This window comes from Staurois parvus, unplaced genomic scaffold (genome assembly GCF_062004578.1).
Source record: "Staurois parvus isolate SC_StPar_1 unplaced genomic scaffold, SC_StPar_1.0 ptg000481l, whole genome shotgun sequence".
Lineage (NCBI taxonomy): Eukaryota > Metazoa > Chordata > Amphibia > Anura > Ranidae > Staurois > Staurois parvus.
Window position 1 is genome coordinate 346,635 of NW_028318277.1, and position 12,251 is coordinate 358,885.

Sequence of the window (12,251 nt, forward strand, 5' to 3'; positions counted from 1 at the left end):
TGCCAGGCCCCTAATCTGCCATGGGCCCCTATATACCGCCTCCTCATGCTGCTGCCAAGTCTAGAGTCTGTCATGGGTCCCTGTACGGCCTCCCATTGCTGCTGTCTCCATCGCCACACTCTGCTGCCATGTGCCACTTTCAGGTCTCCTCACACTGCTGGTGTGTAGAATTTTTTGACATAGGGTGCTGGCAGATTATGGGCCTCCTATAGCTGCTGCCAGGCCCCTAATCTGCCATAGGCCCCTATATACCGCCTCCTCATGCTGCTGCCAGGTCCAGAGTCTCTCATGGGTCCCTGTACGGCCTCCCATTGCTGCTGTCTCCATCGCCACACTCTGCCATGTGCCACTTTCAGGTCTCCTCACACACTGCTTGTGTGTAGAATTTTTTGACATAGGGTGCTGGCAGATTATGGGCCTCCTATAGCTGCTGCCAGGCCCCTAATCTGCCATAGGCCCCTATATACCGCTTCCTCATGCTGCTGCCAGGTCCAGAGTCTCTCATGGGTCCCTGTACGGCCTCCCATTGCTGCTGTCTCCATCGCCACACTCTGCCATGTGCCACTTTCAGGTCTCCTCACACACTGCTGGTGTGTTACATTTTTTGACATAGGGTGCAGGCAGATTACGGGCCTCACATAGCTGCTGCCAGGCCCCTAATCTGCCATGGGCCCCTATATACCGCCTCCTCATGCTGCTGCCAAGTCCAGAGTCTGTCATGGGTCCCTGTATGGCCTCCCATTGCTGCTGTCTCCATCGCCACACTCTGCTGCCATGTGCCACTTTCAGGTCTCTTCACACTGCTGGTGTGTTAAATTTTTTGACATAGGGTGCAGGCAGATTACGGGCCTCACATAGCTGCTGCCAGGCCCCTAATCTGCCATGGGCCCCTATATACCGCCTCCTCATGCTGCTGCCAAGTCCAGAGTCTCTCATGGGTCCCTGTACGGCCTCCCATTGCTGCTGTCTCCATCGCCACACTCTGCTGCCATGTGCCACTTTCAGGTCTCTTCACACTGCTGGTGTGTTAAATTTTTTGACATAGGGTGCAGGCAGATTACGGGCCTCACATAGCTGCTGCCAGGCCCCTAATCTGCCATGGGCCCCTATATACCGCCTCCTCATGCTGCTGCCAAGTCTAGAGTCTCTCATGGGTCCCTGTACGGCCTCCCATTGCTGCTGTCTCCATCGCCACACTCTGCTGCCATGTGCCACTTTCAGGTCTCTTCACACTGCTGGTGTGTTAAATTTTTTGACATAGGGTGCAGGCAGATTACGGGCCTCACATAGCTGCTGCCAGGCCCCTAATCTGCCATGGGCCCCTATATACCGCCTCCTCATGCTGCTGCCAAGTCCAGAGTCTGTCATGGGTCCCTGTATGGCCTCCCATTGCTGCTGTCTCCATCGCCACACTCTGCTGCCATGTGCCACTTTCAGGTCTCTTCACACTGCTGGTGTGTTAAATTTTTTGACATAGGGTGCAGGCAGATTACGGGCCTCACATAGCTGCTGCCAGGCCCCTAATCTGCCATGGGCCCCTATATACCGCCTCCTCATGCTGCTGCCAAGTCCAGAGTCTGTCATGGGTCCCTGTATGGCCTCCCATTGCTGCTGTCTCCATCGCCACACTCTGCTGCCATGTGCCACTTTCAGGTCTCTTCACACTGCTGGTGTGTTAAATTTTTTGACATAGGGTGCAGGCAGATTACGGGCCTCACATAGCTGCTGCCAGGCCCCTAATCTGCCATGGGCCCCTATATACCGCCTCCTCATGCTGCTGCCAAGTCTAGAGTCTGTCATGGGTCCCTGTACGGCCTCCCATTGCTGCTGTCTCCATCGCCACACTCTGCTGCCATGTGCCACTTTCAGGTCTCCTCACACTGCTGGTGTGTAGAATTTTTTGACATAGGGTGCTGGCAGATTATGGGCCTCCTATAGCTGCTGCCAGGCCCCTAATCTGCCATAGGCCCCTATATACCGCCTCCTCATGCTGCTGCCAGGTCCAGAGTCTCTCATGGGTCCCTGTACGGCCTCCCATTGCTGCTGTCTCCATCGCCACACTCTGCCATGTGCCACTTTCAGGTCTCCTCACACACTGCTGGTGTGTAGAATTTTTTGACATAGGGTGCTGGCAGATTATGGGCCTCCTATAGCTGCTGCCAGGCCCCTAATCTGCCATAGGCCCCTATATACCGCTTCCTCATGCTGCTGCCAGGTCCAGAGTCTCTCATGGGTCCCTGTACGGCCTCCCATTGCTGCTGTCTCCATCGCCACACTCTGCCATGTGCCACTTTCAGGTCTCTTCACACTGCTGGTGTGTTAAATTTTTTGACATAGGGTGCAGGCAGATTACGGGCCTCACATAGCTGCTGCCAGGCCCCTAATCTGCCATGGGCCCCTATATACCGCCTCCTCATGCTGCTGCCAAGTCCAGAGTCTCTCATGGGTCCCTGTACGGCCTCCCATTGCTGCTGTCTCCATCGCCACACTCTGCTGCCATGTGCCACTTTCAGGTCTCTTCACACTGCTGGTGTGTTAAATTTTTTGACATAGGGTGCAGGCAGATTACGGGCCTCACATAGCTGCTGCCAGGCCCCTAATCTGCCATGGGCCCCTATATACCGCCTCCTCATGCTGCTGCCAAGTCTAGAGTCTCTCATGGGTCCCTGTACGGCCTCCCATTGCTGCTGTCTCCATCGCCACACTCTGCTGCCATGTGCCACTTTCAGGTCTCTTCACACTGCTGGTGTGTTAAATTTTTTGACATAGGGTGCAGGCAGATTACGGGCCTCACATAGCTGCTGCCAGGCCCCTAATCTGCCATGGGCCCCTATATACCGCCTCCTCATGCTGCTGCCAAGTCCAGAGTCTGTCATGGGTCCCTGTATGGCCTCCCATTGCTGCTGTCTCCATCGCCACACTCTGCTGCCATGTGCCACTTTCAGGTCTCTTCACACTGCTGGTGTGTTAAATTTTTTGACATAGGGTGCAGGCAGATTACGGGCCTCACATAGCTGCTGCCAGGCCCCTAATCTGCCATGGGCCCCTATATACCGCCTCCTCATGCTGCTGCCAAGTCCAGAGTCTGTCATGGGTCCCTGTATGGCCTCCCATTGCTGCTGTCTCCATCGCCACACTCTGCTGCCATGTGCCACTTTCAGGTCTCTTCACACTGCTGGTGTGTTAAATTTTTTGACATAGGGTGCAGGCAGATTACGGGCCTCACATAGCTGCTGCCAGGCCCCTAATCTGCCATGGGCCCCTATATACCGCCTCCTCATGCTGCTGCCAAGTCTAGAGTCTGTCATGGGTCCCTGTACGGCCTCCCATTGCTGCTGTCTCCATCGCCACACTCTGCTGCCATGTGCCACTTTCAGGTCTCCTCACACTGCTGGTGTGTAGAATTTTTTGACATAGGGTGCTGGCAGATTATGGGCCTCCTATAGCTGCTGCCAGGCCCCTAATCTGCCATAGGCCCCTATATACCGCCTCCTCATGCTGCTGCCAGGTCCAGAGTCTCTCATGGGTCCCTGTACGGCCTCCCATTGCTGCTGTCTCCATCGCCACACTCTGCCATGTGCCACTTTCAGGTCTCCTCACACACTGCTGGTGTGTAGAATTTTTTGACATAGGGTGCTGGCAGATTATGGGCCTCCTATAGCTGCTGCCAGGCCCCTAATCTGCCATAGGCCCCTATATACCGCTTCCTCATGCTGCTGCCAGGTCCAGAGTCTCTCATGGGTCCCTGTACGGCCTCCCATTGCTGCTGTCTCCATCGCCACACTCTGCCATGTGCCACTTTCAGGTCTCCTCACACACTGCTGGTGTGTTACATTTTTTGACATAGGGTGCAGGCAGATTACGGGCCTCACATAGCTGCTGCCAGGCCCCTAATCTGCCATGGGCCCCTATATACCGCCTCCTCATGCTGCTGCCAAGTCCAGAGTCTGTCATGGGTCCCTGTATGGCCTCCCATTGCTGCTGTCTCCATCGCCACACTCTGCTGCCATGTGCCACTTTCAGGTCTCTTCACACTGCTGGTGTGTTAAATTTTTTGACATAGGGTGCAGGCAGATTACGGGCCTCACATAGCTGCTGCCAGGCCCCTAATCTGCCATGGGCCCCTATATACCGCCTCCTCATGCTGCTGCCAAGTCCAGAGTCTCTCATGGGTCCCTGTACGGCCTCCCATTGCTGCTGTCTCCATCGCCACACTCTGCTGCCATGTGCCACTTTCAGGTCTCTTCACACTGCTGGTGTGTTAAATTTTTTGACATAGGGTGCAGGCAGATTACGGGCCTCACATAGCTGCTGCCAGGCCCCTAATCTGCCATGGGCCCCTATATACCGCCTCCTCATGCTGCTGCCAAGTCTAGAGTCTCTCATGGGTCCCTGTACGGCCTCCCATTGCTGCTGTCTCCATCGCCACACTCTGCTGCCATGTGCCACTTTCAGGTCTCTTCACACTGCTGGTGTGTTAAATTTTTTGACATAGGGTGCAGGCAGATTACGGGCCTCACATAGCTGCTGCCAGGCCCCTAATCTGCCATGGGCCCCTATATACCGCCTCCTCATGCTGCTGCCAAGTCCAGAGTCTGTCATGGGTCCCTGTATGGCCTCCCATTGCTGCTGTCTCCATCGCCACACTCTGCTGCCATGTGCCACTTTCAGGTCTCTTCACACTGCTGGTGTGTTAAATTTTTTGACATAGGGTGCAGGCAGATTACGGGCCTCACATAGCTGCTGCCAGGCCCCTAATCTGCCATGGGCCCCTATATACCGCCTCCTCATGCTGCTGCCAAGTCCAGAGTCTGTCATGGGTCCCTGTATGGCCTCCCATTGCTGCTGTCTCCATCGCCACACTCTGCTGCCATGTGCCACTTTCAGGTCTCTTCACACTGCTGGTGTGTTAAATTTTTTGACATAGGGTGCAGGCAGATTACGGGCCTCACATAGCTGCTGCCAGGCCCCTAATCTGCCATAGGCCCCTATATACCGCCTCCTCATGCTGCTGCCAAGTCCAGAGTCTGTCATGGGTCCCTGTATGGCCTCCCATTGCTGCTGTCTCCATCGCCACACTCTGCTGCCATGTGCCACTTTCAGGTCTCTTCACACTGCTGGTGTGTTAAATTTTTTGACATAGGGTGCAGGCAGATTACGGGCCTCACATAGCTGCTGCCAGGCCCCTAATCTGCCATGGGCCCCTATATACCGCCTCCTCATGCTGCTGCCAAGTCTAGAGTCTGTCATGGGTCCCTGTACGGCCTCCCATTGCTGCTGTCTCCATCGCCACACTCTGCTGCCATGTGCCACTTTCAGGTCTCCTCACACTGCTGGTGTGTAGAATTTTTTGACATAGGGTGCTGGCAGATTATGGGCCTCCTATAGCTGCTGCCAGGCCCCTAATCTGCCATAGGCCCCTATATACCGCCTCCTCATGCTGCTGCCAGGTCCAGAGTCTCTCATGGGTCCCTGTACGGCCTCCCATTGCTGCTGTCTCCATCGCCACACTCTGCCATGTGCCACTTTCAGGTCTCCTCACACACTGCTGGTGTGTAGAATTTTTTGACATAGGGTGCTGGCAGATTATGGGCCTCCTATAGCTGCTGCCAGGCCCCTAATCTGCCATAGGCCCCTATATACCGCTTCCTCATGCTGCTGCCAGGTCCAGAGTCTCTCATGGGTCCCTGTACGGCCTCCCATTGCTGCTGTCTCCATCGCCACACTCTGCCATGTGCCACTTTCAGGTCTCCTCACACACTGCTGGTGTGTTACATTTTTTGACATAGGGTGCAGGCAGATTACGGGCCTCACATAGCTGCTGCCAGGCCCCTAATCTGCCATGGGCCCCTATATACCGCCTCCTCATGCTGCTGCCAAGTCCAGAGTCTCTCATGGGTCCCTGTACGGCCTCCCATTGCTGCTGTCTCCATCGCCACACTCTGCTGCCATGTGCCACTTTCAGGTCTCTTCACACTGCTGGTGTGTTAAATTTTTTGACATAGGGTGCAGGCAGATTACGGGCCTCACATAGCTGCTGCCAGACATGTAATCTGCCATGGGCCCCCGTACCGACTCCTCATGCTGTGACGTTGCAACAAGGTGGAATTCAACCCTACATATGTTAGACCGCCTTTACGAACAGCTAAAGGCCATCACAGATTTCCTGATGTTAAAAGCGGATAAAGGTACTCCCTGTGTAACTTAGATGTCAGCCATTGGCAGCTCATGTGTGACACCTGCGCTTGCTCAGGCCCTTTGAGGAGGCCACGCTATTCGTGAGTCGGCAGGACTATGGGATGAATGAGGTCAAATCGGCCATGGGCCCCCGTACCGCCTGTTCACGCTGATGCTGGTCCCACAGTGTGACCTGGGTCCCTGTACGGCCTTCCATTGCTTCCACTCTGCCATGTGCCACTTTGAAATCTCCTCACACTCCTGCGGTTGTCCATTTTGTCATAGGTTGCTGGCAGATTACAGGCCTTCCATAGGTGCCACCAAGCCCCATATCGGCCATGGGTCCCCGTACCGCCTGGTCACGCTGCTGCTGGGCCCATAGTGTGACCTGGGTCCCTGTACCGCCTCCCATTGCTCCCACTCTGCCATGTGCCACTTTCAGGTCTCCTCACGCTCCTGCTGGTTTCCATTTTGTCATAGGTTGCTGTATGGCCTCCCATTGCTGCTGCCTCCACCGCCACACTGTGGCTCCAAACACTGGTTTTGGCCCCGTGACTGGCCAAAGGAGTGAAGTGTGCAGTGATTCTAAGATCGACGGCACTCATCTGCATGTCATACTGACAGACAGTATTATTTCTCTTCCCCAGCAGACTCCAAGGGCATTTAAATTAAAGGTACAGTGTTCTGCACTAATATTAAGTCTCTCTGAAGCCTAGAAACACCCTTTTTTAAGTTAAATTCACAGCGAATTTATTCGACTCGAATCGAATATTGTCCACGAATTCGCCGAATCAGTCGAATCGAATTTTTCATTTCTTCGCTCATCTCTAGTAAAGACAATAAATCCAATAGCCATGTGCACTCAACGTTTCAACGTGCTCCACACCAAGTGTTTCAGTGTGCAGAAACAACAATTCTTCCTACGATGTGCAATTATTCATGGTACTTCCCACCAATACATGTGCTATGCACTCTCCTTCTTCATTGACCTATTATAAAATAGGCCACATACACTTTTATGTTGGTCAAACTCTGCTTATCCACCTCTGTCCTTTCAGACACCTAAATAGCAAACAATATTCATCCTCTCCATAATCCTAGGATGCCCCACATGTTCTCTTTGGTGGCCCAGTACCAGCTTTCTTCCAGTTTGCATGAAACCCAGTGACATTCAACCCACTTGTAGGCAGGGCCTTCTAACGTGGGAAATACAGTCCATACACAAGTACCACCAGGGGCGGACTGACCATTTGGAAACCCGGGCACTGCCCAAGGGCCCGGGGTCAGTAGGGGGCCCCATGAGATGCCCCTGGTACCTTTTTCATAGGCTTTTTTGAGTTTGGGTAAGGACACAGGGGCCCCATGATTCCCTATTGCCCGGGGTCCCCATGAGTTGTCAGTCCGCCGCTGGGTACCACTAACAGGCCTCACTGCCCCTTTCTCACCTTAGTGTGTGTCCCCAATCCCAAAGGGAACAATTGCTTCTATCTCTACCAGAACATCACAGTCTCATGCCCCACATTCTATCCCGCAGGCTTCTGGTAGAACCGGGTAACCATTCCTCAGATAGCCTACAAGCAATAATGGCGGGAAGTCCAGTGCATTTGCAAAACATTTACTTTTCAACTTCAAGGAGGACTTCAGGGCACACAGTTATGGCATTTGCAGAATCAGGGCATTCAATTCTAAGATTTTCCATTAGGTTTCATATCACGACAGAACATTGTAGGTCCTATACTTAGCTTCTCCCCTTGTTGGTTGACTGCGGATGGCACTTTTCAAAAACTGGTACGCTTCTAGTCCTGTCCCCCACTGGAGTGCAACTCCGGATGTCAGGACCTCCCCAGGTATTCCATAGCTAGGAAATACCTGTCACTGGGAGGTTACATCTTTGCAGGAGGGGCCCTACCAAGTCCCATATGGGCCAAATTTTTGGCAGAACTCCTATCTCCTTGCAATATCCACCTGAACTCCTCCCACCCTGCTAAAACAGAATAACTCAAACACCCCCCGTAGTGCAGACCCCAAGCTGGCCTCACCATTTGTCCCAGGTTTTATTCCCTTTTGGGTACAAAGCAGGCAGACACACAGCAATGTCTCAGTCTCTCCACACAATAGCCAGGCAGAAAATGTCTTTTTAGGATTTATTGCGTGAAGAACTTAGATAGGGGGGATCCTTGAGATAACTCAAATCTAGTGCAAACTTTAACTGAGGACAATCTAATAGTGCTAGTAGTTAACCTCTTCACATTAGGCATCTAGTACAAGAAAATGTTGACATTCAGCTCCAGGGGGATCCCACAATGGAAACAGCCCTGAGCCAGCAACTCTGGAACAGTCTCTCAAAAAAGAGGTCAAGCAGCAACAGTCTTTCCAGGATCTCTCTATCCCAGGCCTCTACTCACTGTGTTCCTGTGTACATGGCTGCCTTATTCCAGTACCAGCCAGACTCTGTACCGTGAGCCTCCAGGACGGATCCTCAGGAGACTTTCTTCAAACTGTTCTCACAGTCTTAGCAATAGGCCCCCCAGCTCTTCCTGTGTTGGGACATTGATCAACCTCCTGCAGTCTTCTGCTGATAGCCTAGGAGGGCAGACCACCACTCCTGGGTGGGTCTCTCTCCTCCAAGACAAGGAACCTGCTGTTCTAGGCTCCAGACTATTTATGCATACCTCATCCCCCTGTTGGTCACTCTTTTGCCTGGAGATTGGCTGAGGCTGCATGAATATTCTGCCCTGGGTCTGCCTCTTCCAACTCACTATGTTCCTGAACTTTCCAGAATACAGGGGTAAGTAGTTAATCCTGCAACCAGCAGAACCCAGAACAACCAAAAGTAATCAAATCCTGCTCCACTGGCTACAGAGGAGCCAAAAACTAAATTTACCTAAACTACTAGCAACCTAACTAGGAGGATGCTATACCCCCCTTATACACTTCATGTATGCCCTGAGAAGTGGGGACTACCACTCTAGGGGCATGCTATCATGCAGTCCTGAGCTTACAGGAGAATGCTGCCTGTACTCAGGCCACTACATGACACCACGCTGTGCAGCATTAAAGACCACCCACCACCGCAGAAGGCATGAACCATGGGACATCATGTGACCTTACCTAAAACTACTGAAAAAGGGTATGCATGCAGAAAATGTAAAAAGAAATTGGGGGTGTGTTAGGTGTGTGGTGGGGGGGGGAGTGGACCTCAAGGGGAGGGAAGAACTAGGGGGAAGAGGAAACTGAAATTGGGCTTTAACATGGCTATGTACAGTGGGGATCAAAAGTTTGGGCACCCCAGCTAAAAATTTGTATTAATGTGCATAAAGAAGCCAAGGAAAGATGGAAAAATATCCAAAAGGCATCAAATTACAGATTAGACATTCTTATAATATGTCAACAAAAGTTAGATTTTATTTCCATCATTTACACTTTCAAAGTAACAGAAAACAAAAAAATGGCGTCTGCAAAAGTTTGGGCACCCTGCAGAGTTAATATCTTGTACTGCCCCCTTTGGCAAGTATCACAGCTTGTAAACGCTTTTTGTAGCCAGCCAAGAGTCTTTCAATTCTTGTTTGAGGTATCTTTGCCCATTCTTCCTTACAAAAGTCTTCCAGTTCTTTGAGATTTCTGGTCTGTCTGTCACGCACTGCTCTTTTAAGGTCTATCCATAGATTTTCAATTATGTTGAGGTCAGGAGATTGTGAAGGCCATGGCAAAACCTTCAGTTTGCTCCTCTTGATGTAATCCCCTGTAGATTTCGAGGTGTGTTTAGGATCATTATCCATTTGTAGAAGCCATCCTCTCTTTAACTTCAGCTGTTTCACAGATGGCATCAAGTTACCATCCAAAATTTGCTGAAATTTTATTGAATCCATTTTTCCTTCTACTCGTGAGATGTTCCCTGTGCCACTGGCTGCAACACAACCCCAAAGCATGATTGATCCAACCCCATGCTTAACAGTTGGACAGAGGTTCTTTTCATTAAATTCTGTGCCCCTTCTTCTCCAAACGTACCTTTGCTCATTCCGGCCAAAAAGTTCAATTTTAACCTCATCGGTCCACAGAACTTGTTTCCAAAATGCATCAGGCTTGTCTATATGTTCATTTGCAAAGTTCAAACGATGATTTTTGTGGTGAGGACGTAGAAGAGGTTTTCTTCTGATGACTCTTCCATGAAGACCAAATTCTGCAGGGTGCCCAAACTTTTGCAGCTGCCATTTTTTTTGTTTTCTGTTATTTTGAAAGTGTAAATGATGGAAATAAAATCTAACTTTTGTTGACATATTATAAGAATGTCTAATCTGTAATGTGATGCCTTTTGGAGATTTTTCCATCTTTCCTTGGCTTCTTTATGCACATTAATACAAATTTTTAGCTGGGGTGCCCAAACTTTCGATCCCCACTGTACTTTTAGTAGCTGGGAAACAGTATGGAGGGCATTTATCTAGATAATTGGCAACACTATGAGAGACAAAATAGGCTGCCTCTATCTAGCATATACAATAGTTTTTCATTGTGTGTATAGCTCCTGCTCTTGAAATTGCAACACATTTGCCACTGAAAGAGTTACAGGTTTTTAACTTCAAACGCACAATTAAAAAGCGGTCAGGGGGCAGTTTTATTCTATCTCAGGGGTGTTTTAGATCAGCCACGGTGCCAAGGTGTCCCTCCCAGGTGTCCCTCCCAGGTGTACTAAAATGTTGTGGGGGACAAGGTGCTCCTAGGTGGCCTTGTGTGTGGGGGGCTTTACTCTCAAGTTGAAAAATCAAACTAAAGTATGAAAGCCTGTATGAGAGCATGAAATAAGTATGGAAAAAAAAACATAACGCACCAAACCACTAAATACATGGAGAAAATGCCATACGTATTTAGGAGCTGTTCTACCTGCCAAAAAGATATGTAGTTATATGCAGTTCTGAGATTTACACATCCCGTGGCAAACCTAGGGAATTACATTATTTTCTCTGTTACAGCAAAGCAACTGAGGCTATCACTTCACCCCCAGTCTGCTGATTGGACAGTGAAGGAATCTAAGAAGACAGATGAGGTCATCCCTCTGCTCATTCTGCTGTCTCTCTCCTATTAGCATGTTCCGGTCAGCGTATTTTCATGCACCCCACCTGGTTGGTTTCTAGGTCTACCCCTACCAGGGGCGGACTGACCATTTGGAAACTCAGGCACTGCCCGAGGGCCCGGGGTCAGTAGGGGGCCCCGTGAGATGCCCCTGGTACCGTTTTCATAGGCTTTTTTGAGTTTGGGCAAGGGCACAGGGGCCCCATGATCCCCTATTGCCCAGGGGCCCCATGAGTTGTCAGTCCACCCCTGACCCCTACCTCTCTCAGATGGAGTGCAGCTGTACAGGGACTACAGGAAGCTGATAGCAAGTTACATTTAGGTATTGCACAGCTTGCATTAAAAAACATAAATAAATAAATGTATTAATGAGGCTGCATTCATTTGTGTCTTTAATATCTTCAAGGAGTTCTGCGTTAAAAAAAAAGACCTCCCATGGCAATAAAAAGGTCCTCTTTCTTTGCCAGACCCTCTGCCCCAAATGTCTTTAGAAAAACAATTTGGAAATGCATTCGCACACAAAAAAATACCCACCTTGGTCCCAGTCTCCAGCACTTCTGAAAGGCATGGATGGCATCACCATCACATCTTCCAGTGAACTCATAAAACCACAAGAATGCATTCTTGCAATGGGATTGGTTGCATTATTGAGTACTTTTGAGCACCAAGATCTGCTGGAAGGTGTGGTGACTACACCCGTGCCCCCTGGAAGGGTTGAAAAACAGGGCCCAAGTTTTTTGTTTTAAGTGAATATTTTTTGTTTGGTATTTTATGCCATTTGTGTTGGGGGGACAGGTTGGCTGGAAAAAAGTAGGACCTCTGTGTTTGCCAAAGAATGACCATTTTATGGAGATAAGGGTCCATTCAAAGGAAAGTCCAGTTCTTAATTTCTCTGTAATTACTATTATATCGGTGACTCAGGATCATAGATTGAATATGATTGGTTATCTTCACTTGTTGAAGTACCAATCATCAAACATGAATTAAAATCGTTTTATTCTGTAGCT

At 50.4% G+C, this 12,251-nt stretch overlaps 1 protein-coding gene across 1 annotated transcript in view; it reads right to left on the minus strand.

Moving 5' to 3' along the window:
• The window catches only part of LOC149452315 (protein diaphanous homolog 2-like), a 766,217-nt gene that overhangs the window by 284,567 nt on the left and 469,399 nt on the right, over nucleotides 1–12,251 (minus strand). The window lies entirely within an intron of this gene.